This window comes from Phalacrocorax aristotelis, chromosome 11 (assembly GCF_949628215.1).
Source record: "Phalacrocorax aristotelis chromosome 11, bGulAri2.1, whole genome shotgun sequence".
In the NCBI taxonomy this organism is placed as follows: Eukaryota; Metazoa; Chordata; class Aves; order Suliformes; family Phalacrocoracidae; genus Phalacrocorax; species Phalacrocorax aristotelis.
This window is the reverse complement of record NC_134286.1, coordinates 21617229-21635383: the sequence shown is the minus strand read 5'-3', so window position 1 is coordinate 21635383 and position 18155 is coordinate 21617229.

The following is an 18155-nucleotide window of genomic DNA, read 5'->3' as shown; positions in this document are numbered from 1 at the left end:
AATGTGGTGGGGAGTTTGGATTCGAGATCGCACGACATCATAAGTCTTGGAATACTTGGAATTCTTGAAAGACAGTGGAATTTCCAGAGGACTAAAAGAAAGCTGATGGTGTGCCAGTTTTCTAAAAAGGGTAAGTTGGACAGCCTGGCCAAATACAGCCTGGTCAGCCTCACTTCCTAGACAAGCAAGTACATGATAACAGCAAGCATGGTGATTCAACCCATGGAACTCAGTAAAGATTTATACTTAATCCAAATCAATACAGGTTTACAGAAAACTTTTCTGGCTGAACTTCAGCAAGAGCTGTTCATTGAGAAGCCAGAAAGACAAAAAATCAACATGGTGGATATTAAGGGGATTTAAAATGACCTAAATGACAGTTCTGTGCATTTAAATAGGGAGTCAGAAATATACTTGCCTACTGATAACCACAAAGTGATTTGAGGACTACATTAAAGTATTTGTTTTGGTGACCGGGAAGAAACATAAAATCAATATTGACCGAGGATGATTGTAAAAAACATTGTGGGAGCAGAAAGTAGAAAGAGCTTGGCCAGTGATGAAGAGTGATCAGCATCACGTGGTAAGCTGGCCAACGATATCAACTTCAGTACAGCCAAATAGGATGTCCTATGTTTAGCCTACAGCCTTACTGCGGGGGCTTTCGTCTGCTCAAGAGCAACTCCAAACCCTTCTCAGGGATCACAGAGGGTAGCAGTTAAACAAGAGCTCCCCAATGCAACAGCACAACCAAATGGGGAATATCCAATGAGGGAAGTGTGGTTAATGTCACCTCCTGGTATGGTACTGGTGCAGCGACTACCCCAACGCTGTTGCAGATTTGGTATCATGACTACTTCTGACTTGATCTTATTCAGTTTAGGTCAGGATTAGTAACTAAATATGTTCTGGGTAAAGGTGTCTAGGAGCTACTTGGGTTTAACTTATCAAGGAGAGGATTCCGTGCTAACTTTTTAAGTACCTAGAAGAAGAAGAGAAATCTAAGAAGAGAAACATTTCAGTCTAGAGACAAGAATGCTTTCAAGTCTAGCGGGTAAAAGGTATACAAATACAGACTAGGAGTTAAGGAGCAAATTTAAACACTCTGGTTACCAACTGTTGGAATAAGTGAAGACAGACTGTGATGAATCAGTGGAAATTTTAAGATCAAGATTCTTCTAGTTCAATGGGACTAATCCCTGTGATCCGTAACTGTTCTACATGACCACAGGAGCCCGCTTTTCTCTATAATCTTTACGATCTGTAAATCACCAGAACACATCACCTTCCCAAAAATAACACATGGGAGAAATGCATAATCTAGCCACATCAGAGGAGCAGGGTAAACAGAGCGTAGGGAGCGAGGTTGGCACGGTTATATTGTATTTATTAATACATCATCTGGTTTGTGCCTCACTGCGTCTACATGGCACTGTTCTGTGCCGTACAGGCATCTCCTATAGGAGGATCAAAGTGAACCCATTCAGATCAGTTCCTGTTGTTAACATTTGAGCAAAATATAATTTGGTATTACCTTCAAGAGAAAATAACATTACATGATTTAAATATTCAGATTTTAATAATACAGAATGTTTTTATTACTAACACATGCAAAGAAAATACTGCAATGTGAAGTTTATGGAATATCACATGCTTTTATAAACAGGGATAGAAGTTCATATTTGTATTCGTTCTTGTCTGTAGAACAAATCTTCTATGACCTTTCTGGGACGCAGACTATTTTAGATTAATTTTTTAAAAGTTCATAGTTACCTAACAGCTTTGAGCTGGTATGAAGGCACGTGATGCCGAGCATGGACTTTATAAATTTTTATGAAAGATCAAAAGAAAAGAGGAAAGCAGCCAGCACCAACCAGGCACACACATAATAACAAATAACAAGGATAAAATTTTTGTGACCAACACTAACCCAAGGGCTTGGATGGTGAACTCTACGTCTGAGTGCCCAGAAAAGATGGAGTGAGGACCCTAACTTGGAATTTCCTGGCTGTCGTCAATTCTGTCACAACCGTAACGTGTTTCAACATGTTTTCAGCTTTTAAAATTTTTCCCTCCTCTTTAATATAGTCTAAACTAGACATAAAATGGAAAAAATGTACTATTTCCACTGAGCAGCGATGCCTTTGACATCTGCTTCCAAGTGTTATTCATCACCACACAGTGTAACAATCTGAGAGCGAATACAATGTACCTTTCGGAAAAAGTGAGTCTCTGTGATTGCTTCTCAGAACAAAGCCTGCCCTTTCCCCAAGCAATTAAAGCTCTACGCATGTTAATAAAGAAAAGCACAACAGCCCACCTACGTGTCCTAGCAAGCAGTAGCATTTGCATCGTCTCTTTTTAGGGCCAAACACCCCACCTCACAGATGCAAAAGGGATGTCCCACACTCCCTTTTCTCGAGCAGTTTCCAATATTTTTTTTTTAAATCTACTCCCGTCCCACAGTGGCATGATTTTATGCTCATGACGAATTTTAAGTACCAGAGCAAGGAAAGCACCAAACAGAATTTCTGAAAGGACAAAGGTCCTGCTGAGCATCTGTGTCGTGGAGTGGGCTAAACTGAACGGCCTTGGGAAGCCCACTTCCTGCAAGAGGCAGTGCCAAGGTAGCAAATGCTACAGAGGATAGAACGCAAATTCAGCGTCAACATGTTGGAAAGATGATCCAATATCAACGTATGAGATTCAAAAAGGTAAGTTCACAGTGATGTCTGAGGAGGGGAATAAATGAATGTCTATACCTGCAAAGTGTGCTGGGGTGCTAGCGATCATAATCCTAGCACGATTCAAAGGCATGATTGCAAAGAATGGCAGTGCCATATGTCTGACATGGAAGGTGATTATTCGGCTCTATTTTGCACCGGTGAATCTTCAGCTGGGAGACAGAGTCCAGTTTTAGTCACTGTACTCAGAGATAGATAAATCTCAAAGGGACTAGAACACAAAGGACAGCCAAAGGGTGATCCAAGAAAAGAATAAACAAGGTGGATCTCTTTAGAAAAAAAGAAGAGAGGGCACAGATGAAAATAGTTTTGCGGTATACAAAAGGCTGTCCACTCTCTGTACAGGAAGAGACTACCAGTTTAACTGGCACTGAAAACAATTTACATTGGGTGTTCAAAAATTCTGTGATATGGATAGTGAAACACTGAAACCAGATACCAAGTGAACAACCTAACATTTCCTTTACTAGAGGTTTTTATGACCTGGTTAGATGAGCCTGTCAGGTTTCAGAAATCTCCCTTTTGTTTCGACTCTTCTATGGTTATGGGTCTGGTTTCCACATCTGCGGAACAGCGTTACCAATACATCCTTCTACGGCATCAAACCCCTCACTTGGAAAATACTGATGAAAACACAAAAAGAAAAAAATGCCTGGGTCAAACCTCACCAGCAAGTTCCCATCCAAATCAATGGCCTGAGATACAAAGACTTGAGAAAACTGCCATGCTATTGCTGTTACGATCCACAAAATGTAAAGAGAAAAAGAATGACATTTTCAGCAAGAACAGATGAACAGTGATTGAATCAGAATTACAATGAATTTTTTTTTTTGCTTTAAAAGCTATACGCAAGGTATAATAAGGCAGGTATTAAAGGCTCCCTTTTCAGGTGGTAAACGTTGAAGGTGGTTGGTTTCAGGGATGATTGATAGGATTCCTGAAACTACTGTTATAAATCCCAGTGAGGTCCTCTGGACTAAGGCAGATAGCACCTCCAGAGCACCTCCTCCCCCTCCTTCCCTGACCTCGGTGTCTGCAGGGCTGCTCCTCTCACATATTCTCACTCCGCTCTCGGCTGCTGTTGCGCAGCAGATTTACCCCCCTTCTTAAATACATTATCCCAGAGGCGCTGCGCCCGTCGCTGATGGGCTTGGCCTTGGCCAGCGGCGGGTCTGTCTTGGAGCCGGCCAGCGTTGGCTCTGTCGGACATGGGGGAGCTTCACAGAAGGCAGCCCTGCAGCCCCCCACTACCAAACCTTGCCACGCCAACCAATCCAGACCACCATCGTTTTCTTCACCAATCCTCTCTCTGTGATAGTCTAACCCTCACCTCTCTTCCGTTTTTTGTGTGTCCCTCCTTCTTTCTTCCTTACTCTGCAGTTTTTGGCATCTTACTGATTTCTTATTTGATTTTCTTTTTCTCTCTGGCTTTGCTTTCTCCTTCTGGCTTTGCTTCTTGTTTTTCTCCAGCTGTGCAAATCTTGAGAAGAATGGCAGTGTCACCGAGCGGCAAGAGGAGAGCATGAGACAGATACTCTCTGTTCCAGTCCAGAAGAGCTGGGGAAAGATGATAAAGACATTTAATGGAAATGGTCAATAACAAAGAGGTACAAGAGGTTATGACTCCTTGTACATTATGAGATGTTATTCTAAATGAAAGAAAGTCATATAGCTGTAACTGGAATTCTTTAAGATGTGTGGTCTTGGTGCACGTGCATGCTTTCACTGTAAATACACCCAGTTACTCAAGGCTGGATTAGTTTTCCCCCTGGAATTACTTGCAGGGTGTGCTTTTATCACCTCAATCACGTCCAACATGCAATGCCATCTCTCAGTGCCATGTCAGCACCCTGCTTTGTGGGATCCTAGAGCTACAAGTTCTCAAAAGGATACCAAAGAAGAGTAGAGAAGCAAATATAAACACGGAAACACCTTAAAGCTCCTCTTAGCTTTCTGTCTTGTAGCAACTGTCCCTCTGTATATTTAAGTGGATAACTTCAAATTATAGTTTGCTAACAATCACGGTTATTTGGAGACAGAGCTCAGAGTCCTTTAAGCTTCGAATTACTGAAGGGGGAGTAGCTGACTACAACAGGATTTCAGTGGCTCTTCATTGTGGCTGAATGAAGTCCCTTCTCTCAGTTTTCTATCTGTAACACATCCCTAACAGTAGGTAATGTCCTTTTAGGGCTTTTGGGCAATACAGAACCTAAACAAATTTTATAGAATACTCTCCAGATGAAATAACTACCCAGGTGTTCCTAACAGTCCTATTGGTATTACTGGTTACGAGCACCTATCACAAGAAGCTTGGTAATGGTGTTTATTAGGGGTTTACCTATCACAAATAATCTTTGTGGAAACACCTCGACTGCGAGATGCTGTGGCAAAGGAGTTCTTTCACAAGTTAGCTGTCCATGTATCTGAAGAAATGAAAGAGCACGTTTGCTGCGTTTTTGTTTGCTATTGTCTTGTGATACCTTCTTACAGGGAAAAAAACCCAAAGAAAACCAACACAACCCACTCAAAAACCAACCAGCAAAAACCCCCCAACACACCAAAAAATTGGGCACAATGAAACTGATTTAAAATGACAGAAAAGTTTAAAGTTTTTTGACTAGTTGCTAACATTTTTTAGTTGGGCAACGTTCAGCTGTGCCTTCACTATGCAGCCTATATGCAAGTGATGACAGTACTGACTGCAGTAACTGATTCTCCCTCATTTTCATGTATCAAACAGCATTTTGCAATGGAAATACACACTACAGATAAGAAAGTATCATTCCTCATTGTAAATACAGAATTATGCATAACACTCCCCGAAGTGTGCTCTGTTCACATAGATAGGTGTTGCCTGTCAGTTCTAATCACTGAATTATAATTTCAAGTCTGTTTAACTTCACAATGGGACACTGTTCCCCACAGTGACATCTGGGTTCAGCTCTTTTCAGGGTACCGCTGCAATTCCAAGCTTCAGTCTAGTCTAATTGTCCTTCCATCATTTCATACATTAAAATTTAAAATGACCGTGTCCCCTAAGTATTAGGGAATTTTCTTAACAGGCTAATGTTAAAATTATTTTAAATTTCTCTTCTCTACATGTTTGCTAAACATGTGGCTGGAAACCAAGCCTTCATTACAAGTCCATCCTCAGCACTAAGAGTTCTGAAGTCACATACTGGCATGCACAACAGGTGAAGAACAAACATCAAGTGCCTGCCTTGGACCTTTGATATTTAAGCCTGTCTTTTTACCCAAAGAGACCCAGGTTATACTTGGTCACAACTGAAGTAAGTTGGTCAACAGAAGCCAGAAAATTCCACTCTTTAAAGAGTGAAAGAAAGATTGAGAGGCCACTAATGCACCTGCCTTATACAATGCAATTAAGCAGAACAAACTTATCCAAAAACATGCCATAAATCCAGTAGATAATACCCTTTTTCTTCCAACTATTTTCACTTATAAGCATCTTTTACCCTAAAGGTAGAATTGAAAAAAAAGCAAAGCACTTGCTTTCACTTTTTTCTCCATCTGTTCAGTTTTAGGTAAGGTCACATTAGGTATATGGGTGGATCAGTTCTTAGAAACTCAGTCTGTGGTAATAGTAATAATTCAGCGTTTTTATGTTTTGCCTAGATAAATTTGAAATAACCTGCAGCTGGAATTGGCTACTGCAGATATTGGTCCATCGTGGCTCCATCAACAGATGCTTCAGGAAGAAGGAGGTGAGTATAGCTAACACTATTCTCCCTTTGAAATCTCCTCGGTGTTTCCATACGAAGGGAATTATCCTTCGTTGAATGCAGGCAATTAAGGATGATTCATATCAAAAAGCAAGATCTGACTCCGCACAATTATCTTCTCCCTTCAGGATAATACTTGCTTGCATCTCAGTTCTAAGCATCATTCTAAAGGGGTAGATGACAGGAAAATTAAACAAAGGTTACAGCAGTGATGTTTGCCATTGATTTTTACCCTCTGCAGAGAATTGTCATTCAATTCATTACAAGAAGTCTCTGCCTTCACGTGTTTGACAGCAAAAACAGAGAAGTGTGGAAATAAATGCGGATCTCCTTTGTCATATGTAGCTCGCTGAAAAGAGTGAAGTTCCAGGTAAGGACTTTTTTTCTTAAATACAAAGTATCAGAAACAAGGGATGGCAATTACCACGGGTAATTTAGTAAATCTGAACTTGCTGATGTGTACAGCAGTAAGACGAATTTGGACAATTTCTGTGACAAGTCAAAAACCAAAGTCTGTGAACAGCTAGCTGCGATGATTTCTCATTGGTCTTGCATAGGACGCTCACATGCATTGTGCTGCCAAGATCTTAATACAGCTCTTAGCCAAGGTCTATAGAAATCCAGAAAGTTATGCTGAATGCCACTCTTTTGAAAGAATCTGGGCTCTGACCTGGGCTGCAAAAACTTCAGCATACTCTTTTACAAAGCGTTGACATGGAGACATTACTTGGTCCTTGTACAGCAAGGGTGACTTGTATGGATCGTTCAGGACTGTCAAAACAGGCTGTGCTGTGACTAAGGACTTGCTCCTTGTGAACTCTGTTTGCAGTATCAAAATTATTGGGGAAGAAACCATGAGCCTGTCACTGATACATTTGGGGAGCAAGTCAATTTAAAACCCTCTAACACAAAAATAATGTTCTTTTCAGGAAGAAAATAACTCATTGAAATATTACCAAAAAAGAAAAGAAAAAAAAAGAAGGAAAAGTGAGGGTGTTGTAATAAAATAATTTTAGTTGCAGTCTGTAGTAAACATACTGGTCAAACAAAAGAATGACAACTAGGTATGCCCTGGAGTGTCTCCAGAGAAGGGCAGCGGGGCTGGGGCAGGGTCTGGAGCACAAGTGTGCTGGGGGGTGGCTGAGGGAGCTGGGGGGGTTTAGCCTGGAGAAGAGGGGGCTGAGGGGAGCCCTTCTCGCTCTCTGCAGCTGCCTGAGAGGGGCTGGAGTGAGGGGGGGGTTGGTCTCTGCTCCCAAGGCACCAGTGACAGGGCGAGAGGGAACGGCCTCAAGCTGCGTCAGGGGAGGTTTAGGTTGGAGATGAGGGAAAATGCCTTCCCTGCCAGAGCGGTCAGGCCCTGGCACAGGCTGCCCAGAGAGGTGGGGGAGTCACCGTCCCTGGGGGGGTTTAAAAGATGTGTAGATGCGGCACTTCAGGGCATGGTTTAGGAGGCCTGGGGGTGTTGGGCTGATGGTTGAACTTGATGATCCTAGAGGTCTTTTCCAACCTTAATGATTCTATGATTCGGGGCTTAATTTAAAATTAACGCAAAGGAAAATAAGCAGTTCCTTTACCCATATTTGGTCTCCACCCAGGAATAACAACCCCCTATGCTGGCAAATCCAAGTATATTCCATTAGCTCTGAGGCTATTGTAAAAAATACTGACAGTGTGACTAAATTCACAACAAGATGTAGGGAATGGACAGGTACTTAATAGCAAATACTGGAGTCTACAATTTCATTCTTGTTAAAGGGCAGAAAAAGCATAATTTAATTGTTTGCAGTATGTCTGTGGGGGAAAATAGCTGTAAAGAAATGGCTTAACCCACACAAATGTGTCTTAAGAAGACGAGGCGCTGCCATCACTGTTCCCTGCAGTTGGTCAGTGCTCAGTGACAGAAACCGCAAAGCCCAGGTAAGAAGCTGTCCTCCCCTCCCATGGTGAGTGCACAAGTCTCCTGCTAACAGCTTCCAGGCAAACACATATGAGCAAAGGCTCATTTTGAAGTATATAGATAATTACTGCTTGAAGAGCTTACCAGATTTTAATGTAAGAAAGAAGTTGCTTAGCAAAGTGACTAAAAGCGGCAGCGCACAGGAGAGACTGGGGATTGGCATGTATCCTTTACTGAATATCAGCAAAAATTTTGGATCTAAAAACTCCTTTCTGCTACGCTCAGATAACGAACTTTGGCCCAAGGCACAGTTCAGGGAGTAGTGAAAAAAATTACAATAAATAAAAAAATCTCACCTTTCAGGCGGAAAGGAGTAAAGTTGCAGTCTCTCATACACCGTTGTGGAAGTAGCAGCCCTATTTGCTTCCTCTCACCTCCTCTGTGGGACCCACTGAGACCGCACTGAACAAACCCACCAGGCCCTCCCTTAAGCTGGTCCCCATCATGCCAGTACCTAAGACTTTTTTAAAGCAACATCACAAAGTTGGAGTCTGGTACCAAATTAACTTCTGAAATAAAACACAAAAGACATGGCATAAAACAGACAAAAGAAATGCTTTCCTTCTGAAGACTAAAGTTCTAAGGAAAGTCATATGTAGCTCTTTGCTGGATCTCATGATCTTACGGGCTTCAAATCCCTCGTGAGAGAAGGTCACTGTTCCTGTTGGAGGAACTTATCTCCCAGACCCATGACAAAGTTGGGAACAGGACTAAAAGTTCCTGACTCACAATCCAGCAGTCTAACAAATAGAGAGCCTGCCTTGGATAGAATCTATTCTGTCAGGGACAGACGGGAACAGCGATTATCAAATGCCTCAAAGTAAAATAAAGGTGGAGCCTAGGGAAAGGGAGTCAGGGCATAATGTAGCAGCAGGAAGTTTGGTCCTCCTTCTGATTAGGAGGTAAAGAAGTAAAAAGCTTGCTTCTAGGAAGATAATTTTAAAAAAGGCTATATATTCAGCCAAGATATTATGGTGCAGGTTGGGAGAGACAGAAACTTTGCAAAATTCTTTGGAAGAAATATCAAATCACTGCCACCACGCTGATGAAAAAGTAGTTGCGCTAACATTTACACTGGCATTTTTAATTCTAGCACAGTTATTCTTGAAGAAAAACTCCTTTATTTCAAAGTTTATAACTCAGCTGTAAACATAAACTACAAATGTAACTACAAAATGAAGAATCACGTGCTATCTAATAATAAAATTAGTTTCTTTTTAGTATGAGAAAAATACTTATTTTTCCAATTTTTCAATGTGGCTTTTTTTCTTTGGTGCTTTTTCCCTCCTTTTCTTTCAGACTATTTTTCTTTCCTAAAAAAAAATTAATAAAGCATTTGCGATCCACTTTTACCTCCATAAACTTGACTGAGAACCACATCAAACCCAACAATGTTTTCCCTCAGAGAAGAACAGCAACCCACTTAAGCTGCGCATTCTACTTGCTACTGAAAATATTCTATATATTATAGAAAAAAGGCAAATTATAAACACATTAATTCCATATCCCATATATTCATAGAAAACTCTCCTCCTGTGACAGAGGTACATGGCAAAAAGAAGAGAAAAAACATTTTTCAGTCCTGGTTCAAGTAACTACCTCACTTCAGATACAGCTTATAAACCAGATCATAATTTTAGCCAGCTCCATTGTCTTCATGATGTTAACAGTAGCTATGGCCTTTATACTTTTTTCCCCATCAAATGCAAGATAACAGACCTGAATGATAAGTCAAGATTTTAATTAAAAAAAGGTGGGGAAGGAGATATAAATTTAGATTAACACTGAATGCCAGTATGTAAATAAGCAGATAATCGTCAGAAGAGCTCAGATGCAAAAGCAGTGGCAAAGGGAGACCCCTAACATGAACATAGAAGACAGAAACAGTAAGGCTACCGATGAAACATAGTAAAAGTGACATAATGAAGACGTCTACATCTTTCAGGGAAATACTGCTGGAGAAACACCTCTTACGATGCTCCACTGTTAAACCATATATCAGATACTGCCCGTGATTCCAAACCAACAGCGTATTTTGTCAACTCAGCCAACAGCCTCTGGGATGTGTAATAGTTGAACACATTTTATGCATAGAAGTTCCCTACCTAAAGAGGGAGTAATTATGGGAGAAAACAGCCTGCTAAGAAATACAAAGGCGTACTTATGCCACCGAGTGTTTCCTTCAGAGCACCATATGAAATTGGCTTAATCATCTTGATAGCTTTTGCCCTTCATAGCCATGATGTCTGTGAAAAGAAAAAAGATCATGAAAAATTCTTGACTAAAAGAAAAAAAAGCCATAGAAATGCAAGGCTTTGGTAATTTTGCTGGCTTTGATAGTAGGGAGCCTGTTACACCTGAGCAAATGTCAGGGAGGAGAGGTCAATGACTGAAGCATTTCTGCTGGGGTTTATTGACTTTGGAGAGAACGATCTGCCAGACTAGCTGGTCGAAGTGGTGTTTTGGTTTTCCTCCCAGAAGATCCAGGCTGTGGATGATGCCTTGGCAGTGGAGTTAACTGAACTCAAACACAGCTCTGCATTAAATCCTGCAACAAGAAATGTCAGTGGATTGAAATGCCACTTAGCACACACGTATCCATCATACCCTGTGCAAGTCTGCAAAGGTCAAAATTCCCCTCTAGCTATAGTCAAAGCGTATACAGACATCTGCTAGAAACAATTATATTTTGCTTAGTAATTCAGACGTTTTGTTGTTTTTGTTATCCTTAAGATATTCACTGTATTGTGTAGTTCAAATTACATAGATCAGTGACATGGGGCAGTACTTCCTAATGGATACAGCACAGATCTAATCCCAGTCTTTGTTTCTTGTCCTAAGACAAAGTGAACATCATTTTTCTCTTGTGGGAACCTGTGTTCTGGACTATTAAGTTGCCTATAAAGCACAGCTGGATGAAAATGAAAACTTTCTTCATATTGCCTCTTAATGGAAATTTGACGCTTCATTTCGACACAGACTTAGTGTATGGTCTACATAAAATGGAGCTAGCACCCAGATGTGAATCTTAAACAAGTCTATCTACACAATTTTTGATAGGTGTTTATCCCAACCGTTTTTTGCAATCTACAGTGATATTCTCTGTATGTAGTCTATTCCAGTGAGTAACTATCAGAATTTTAGAAAGTCTTAATAATGTCTAAATCTGGAATTCTCTTACTTGTTGTTTCTTGTTCTGTTGGTTTGCTTAGAGCAGTACATTCACTACCTTCCTCTTACACACTTACGCTGGTATTGTCTCTCTTCAGTCATCACTTCTTTAGACTAGACATCCCACAATACTTCACGAGTTCCTCATAGGTCACTGACTTCAGATTTCTAATCTGAATTCTTCTCAGGACTCTAGCTGGTCCCTATTTTTTTGTGATAGATCCCTCTCAAATTTGGAGACAGTACTCTGTCAGTACCCATTCTCCAAACTGCATCTTCTTGTCACTCTTGAATATGGTATCAGAAAGAGCACTAGGACCAAAACAGACCATTACACTTCATCCCCACAGTCCCAATCACATGTAGCAGGTCTCCAGAGACCAAAACCAAAACAGGTGTCTATTTTTCATGTAGTTACTGATAATTCTGCTAGTCCCTTACTCATGGCTCCAAAATCATAGAATCATAGAATCGTTAAGGTAGGAAGAGACCTCTAAGATCATCAGATCCAACCACCAACCCAACACCCCCAGGCCTCCTAAACCACATCCCTAAGTGCCACGTCTACATGGTGTTTGAACCCCCCAGGGACGGTGACTCCCCCACCTCCCTGGGCAGCCTGTGCCAGGGCCTGACCACTCTGGCAGGGAAGGCATTTTCCCTCATCTCCAACCTAAACCTCCCCTGATGCAGCTTGAGGCCGTTCCCTCTCGTCCTGTCACTGGTGCCTTGGGAGCAGAGACCAGCCCCCCCTCACTCCAGCCCCTCTCAGGCAGCTGCAGAGAGCGAGAAGGGCTCCCCTCAGCCCCCTCTTCTCCAGGCTAAACCCCCCCAGCCCCCTCAGCCGCCCCCCAGCACACTTGAGCTCCAGACCCTGGTGTTCCAGTATATGGAAATGGTGTTCCATAAACCACAAGGGCATCAAAAAAGGGTGTAGGAAGTTCATGAACTATGATGCCAAGGACTAAACTTCTTTGATTTGAAAAGACTTTTTGCTTTTCAAAAGACCTGTGATATTAAGAACATGAGAACTACTATCTAGTTTAGCCACCTAAACCAGTTCCAAAGTTTTCTGAGCAGTGTTGTTGTAGCTTTAAATAGGGAGAAAAAAAGAAAAGAGAGAAAGAACGAAAGAATTTCACTGTTCCTTTGCCTAGCTACGTAGTGTGAGCATTATTGTATTTCTGCTCCCTTCCCCTGGAGGGGACACAGCAACATCCTGAGGCACAAAAGCAAGCATGTCATTTCAGCTGTACCTATCCACTGCTGCTAGATACCAAAAAACCCTCTGTTGAGAAGCAGAGGCTCTGTTTGGCATGGCATTAGAGAGATAAACAAAAGGCAAAACATCACAAAGTGCAGCTGAACAGCTCTTTTAAACTCATGGTGTAGCCATTTAATCAGAAAACAGCTGGGATGGAAAATCTGATATTTCTTGGCAGTCTGCATAACGTTTTCTTCTCACTGGTGAAAAGTCTGATCCCAAGGGTTTATAATTAGGCAATAATTAATCAGGCATACAGGCACCCCAGCAAATGACACAAAGCTTCAACATCTCTGAACATTCCTTCACTTCTTCCTGTTTTATCCAAAGTACACTGTGAAAACGCAAACTCCAGAGTTAAAGACTGAGAGGCTGCCAGGTGGGCCAAGGAAGTTCATAGCACCAGTCAACAATAACACTGAAACATGAGTGTTTCTGCCCTACAGCAGATCCACAAGGGGAAGATCCACACATATACTATGGCTTAGTAAGATTTTGCAGTTTGAAGGAGGATATGACAAGGACGCCTACAGAGAGGCGCTCCAGTGACTAAGTCTGAGTCCAGATTCAGACTGGACATCTTACTTGAAGCTTCAGTCTATGATGAAGGGAGAGCTATCCGCACAGTCTGGACACCAACCTTTCTGGAGATCAAAAGGGCCCAGAAACTGACTTTTAGTTATAGCTCTTGGAATGACCTACAGTACATTGCATTGTGCTTGTGTCAAGAGATAAAGTTCAAAAGATAAATGGCAGTAACGACTTTTCTGTAGTTGTCTGTTCCATCCCATTTTCAGTACTTTCTCAGCACTCGAAAGACCACCACAAAGGTAATTATTGACGCTGCCCACACTCTGCCAGCCTGCATAAAAGAAATATTTTCTTTTAAGATTGCACCAGTAAAAAATACACCTGTCAAATCAGCTCCAAGTACGAAAGAGGATGGAGGGATAGACTGCAACTGTCATTGACGATAACGACAAAAGATCAGAAAATGAAACTTCATCCTTTGACTTAATGGATAATTGTCACTTGGGATCACAAAATACTCAGACTATTCAAAACCTCCTCTCCCTTTGCCGGCATAGTATCTCCATCCCACCTAAAGCTGTAGCAAAGGGAACTTTTTTGTTATTAAAAAAAGGTAGAAAAAACCATTTTACATTTTCATGTTACCTTTTACGAGAGAGAGACCCACAGACAGAGAAGGAGAGCACAGACCACAGACAGGATTAAAGCCTCCATGACTGTGTTGTACAGGTAATTTCCATTACCTCTAACTTCCATTGGTCTGCAGTAAAAATGCCCAGGCACGGTGGGAACGGGCAGGCTGACAGCCAGCGAGGTGGCCGAGGCTTTGGCTGCTTTCAAGTCAGAGTCAGAGTCAGGAAGGAGCCATTGAAGATCTTTTTTAGCAATTACTGTTTCTAACCATTAAATGGCTTTTGCCACATCTCAGGAGTTTTGGTCATCTTTTCTGGTGACAGGCAGGTGCCCTTGGATGTGCTTATAATTTTGGTGCTTTCTTTTAGGGGGTGAGGACATGTAGCCTGAAGTAAACGAATTTCATTCTCGAGTCCTTAGGAGATTTGAAATCACAGAAAGACAGATAATGATTTGGATTTCAGCCTTTGCAAGGAAATTCTGTATTGCCATTTGCATCCCAAGAGAAGCAGTTGGGAAACAGAAGTGACAAGAGATTGTGTTTGCTCTGGTAGCCGTATTTTTTGGCCCAACACACCCTGAAAGCAGGCTTTTAAATTAGCTGGCATCCAACAAAAATGGTTTAAGATCTTTCTACCTTGCTGGCAGTTTAGGAGTGAAACACTGACAATTACAGACCTTCATCTACAAGCTTTATATCTGTAACAACTCATTCTTAATAACTCTGCCACTGGTGTGCTTTCCCTCCTTCGTTCGCAGTGATGAGAACAGAGAACACAGTCAGCACAGCTGTCCCTGTTACATACCAGATGCCATTGCAAAGGCAGCAGGAGAGACATCCCAGTGAAAGCTGCGACTACAAAAAAAAAAAAACATTTAATGAAAATCTTTTGGCTCATGTTCACGTGATAAGTACCATCCAGCACATGGCACTGGAAAATGTCTCTGGAGGCAGAAGGACTTACTGTAAAATATTGTACCCATGGAACAGGTACAGCACAGGGCACGGATAGCCACCTTCGCTTTTTGCGGTTTTGGACTCTTGTTTCAAACCAGACACAGATATATCAGCTGTTGGGATTGTCAGCTAAGACAAATAAGTTTGAAATTTAAACTTCATCTACATCATCTACATCATCTACAGGTGTCACAGAGCAATTGAGCCAAACCAAAGGAGGTTAGGCAAGATTTCTTGTAACGCCTTGCTAATCCCCCTCCCAACTCAAATAAACACTTGAACCACACTCTTTCCTCACTAGTACTGCCTTTAGCAAGAAAACGTGGGTAACACACAAAGCTTTCTACAGACTGCATTAGCAACAATTGCTATAGAATACTTTTTTAAAATGCCTTCATCTTTATCTAGGTCTGGTGGCATAATAGCTTTGCTAGCGCTCAGATTGTCTTTGTCAAATCAGATATAAAAATTCTAGTTCCACGCAGTCAAAGCCCAGCATACTAGTTGCTTTGCGTAGCTGAAACGTTACTAACTACGGTGGCATATAAAATGCCTTTGCATTTACCACGAGTGAGCGTGAACTAGCAATAACCATACTCCCAAACAAGCGGATGACTAATTTGACTGGTGTCAAAATCTTGTTTTCATAGCAAGCATTTCATTCCAACACTCACAAATGACTCTGGTGCCACTGAAACAGAACCACTTTTGTGGCAGACAGTGGCAACTAAAAACACGTCATACAACATTTGAGGGAAATCAAATATTGGCAAAAGTAACGTTGTCAAAACTCCACTTCTGTGAAAATCGCTCTGGGAACTTTCAAGTGCATTTCAAGTACATGCAAGTACTTTCAATTTATGTCGTTTCAGCTACATAAAGCAGAGACAAGGCCTCAAGATTATATTTTAAATTTTCTTCTTCACTCCTCATCCTAACAAACCACTCTTCCCTTAGGATAAACTGAATAATGCTCAGTTGGTATTTTGTCTTCTCCAATTCACTGTTAAGACCAGCTGCTACACGTAAAGCTGAGGAGGAACTAAAAGTATTTTCTAAACATTTGCTTAACTGCAGGTGCGATTTGGCCCAGAGAGAGGTGGAAATAACAAAGTTGTTCCTCGTTCATTGATGTGAATATATATGGCAGGAGTGCTGAAACAGTTGTGCGCAATCACCGTTTTGGACCAAGCTCTGTCAGCAGTCAATAGAAATTGCACACTCAAGTACATAAATGGAAATATAATATTGCAATTTAAAAATTAATAAAAGTCTATGGTTATTCTATAACCTGAATATGGAAAGATATTTAGAAGCAAAGAATAAATTGGCTGAAAGCTGCATCTTTAAAGGAAAGGAGGAGGGAGTGTTAGGATAACAAGATAAAGTGTTTGACTTTTTATTGTCAAACTTATTTCTGCTTTGAGCTTGACATACAAAGGATTAAGTCACTTCAGAATATAGTAAAATTTATTGCAAGTTTATTGCAAAACTACTGGAGATGCCCAAGAATTCTTCAATTCTTCTGTTCGATCATTTCACCCACTGCTCTCAGTGGAGTCAAATCTGGCTATCAGGGAGCACATCTGTGGCTAATAGTTAGTGAATAATACTCTTTTTAGCTAGAAAAAACGTGCCAACAAAACCTTTTGGAGAATATGGAAAAGAGGAATGAATACTCACCAAGTAAAAATCTTAAGATCTTTCTAATGCACATTCTGTTGGAAAGAGTAATGTTGAATTATCTCTGCTTGGTCACAAGAAAGCACAAACAAAACCCGAACAGACTCCAGGAAACAGGATCACTGGTTTTCCATATGCTGTATGCGTTGGTATCGTACTCGGGCTGCTGCCTTTTACAGCTGCTAACGCTTTGCAGGAGGGCTGTGACTTCTCACTCTGAGCTATTGTCTTCCTGCTCTGAACACATGGGCTCTGTGGTGATTAGGCCTGGACAGGACAGCACACTATGTTCAAAACGTTTCCTTGGGGAAACTGGTATCTGCTGCAGATATCAAATATAAACAATATTTGAAGCCATTACAATGTCCCTCTTGGAACTTCAGTGTTATCCAGTTTCACCAAGTTGCCAAGAAATGCTATTAAAATTTGGCAGAAGCCGTGAAGAAGCACTACAGTGCCATGTCTTGCGTTCGTGACAGCCTGAGAGTGCAGGGGGCCTCCTTCTGATCCTGCTTACGATGACGGAAATCCAGTAACATCAGTGGAATTCTTCCTGGTCTGCACCCGTCTAAACAAGTCAAAACAGGCTTAACTTTACACCAAAAGATATGCTTAAAGCTATTTTGTTGCTTTCTAGGGTGGGATCACCCATTCTGAAGTTTTGTGGATTATCTGAAGAACTGTTAGAACTGGAAAACTCAAGTCCCCTAATGCGAAATGGGGTGCCACCAGCAGTCCTATTACCTTTTTTTTGGTTTTGTTTTCATAAAATTAAATTTATTTTAAAAATTTGAATGGCACGTGTGCAGGTTACAGCAGACACTCAGAGATGTGACAATCAGAAGCATGCTCCCACCCCCGTTCGCAGGCTTTCTAAGGACCAAGCTGTGGTCACAGATTTTGACAAGAGCCCACATGTAAGCTAACAGTAACAATGAAGGTGACAGTTATGGAGTAAAAAGAAATTTGTGTCTAAAAACCTAAAGAGAGAAAATTCTATCTGAAAACATTTTCTAATCAGTTCAAGGCTTAACTACAGATACACTAGACTAGGAATAAAATGCTGCTGGCTAAAGGTGTGCTTTCTATAGCTCAAATCACAGAGTTTTCAATATAAATCAAGATATAGCTACTTATTTGCAGGAAATAACTCCTGTAAAGCAAGACGTAAGAATTACAATGTAGCAAGTTGACATAATAAAACCACAAAACTACAGGAACACAGATGATACCGACAGATTCAGCTCAAAATAGTGAAAAAGTAACCATGAAACGCCCAGAATGTGATAAGAGATGTAATCAGAAGTGGTTAAAACCCCCCCCAAGAGATGAGGTGATGAAGTTGTAAGAGTTAAAAATCTAGGTATTAGAAGGAAAACTGCAAAAACACGCTTGAAAGTCAGTAATTTGGAAGGGAAAAAACATTCCTCATGATATAACATCTACCTGGTGGTTTGCCTGTGTGATGGAA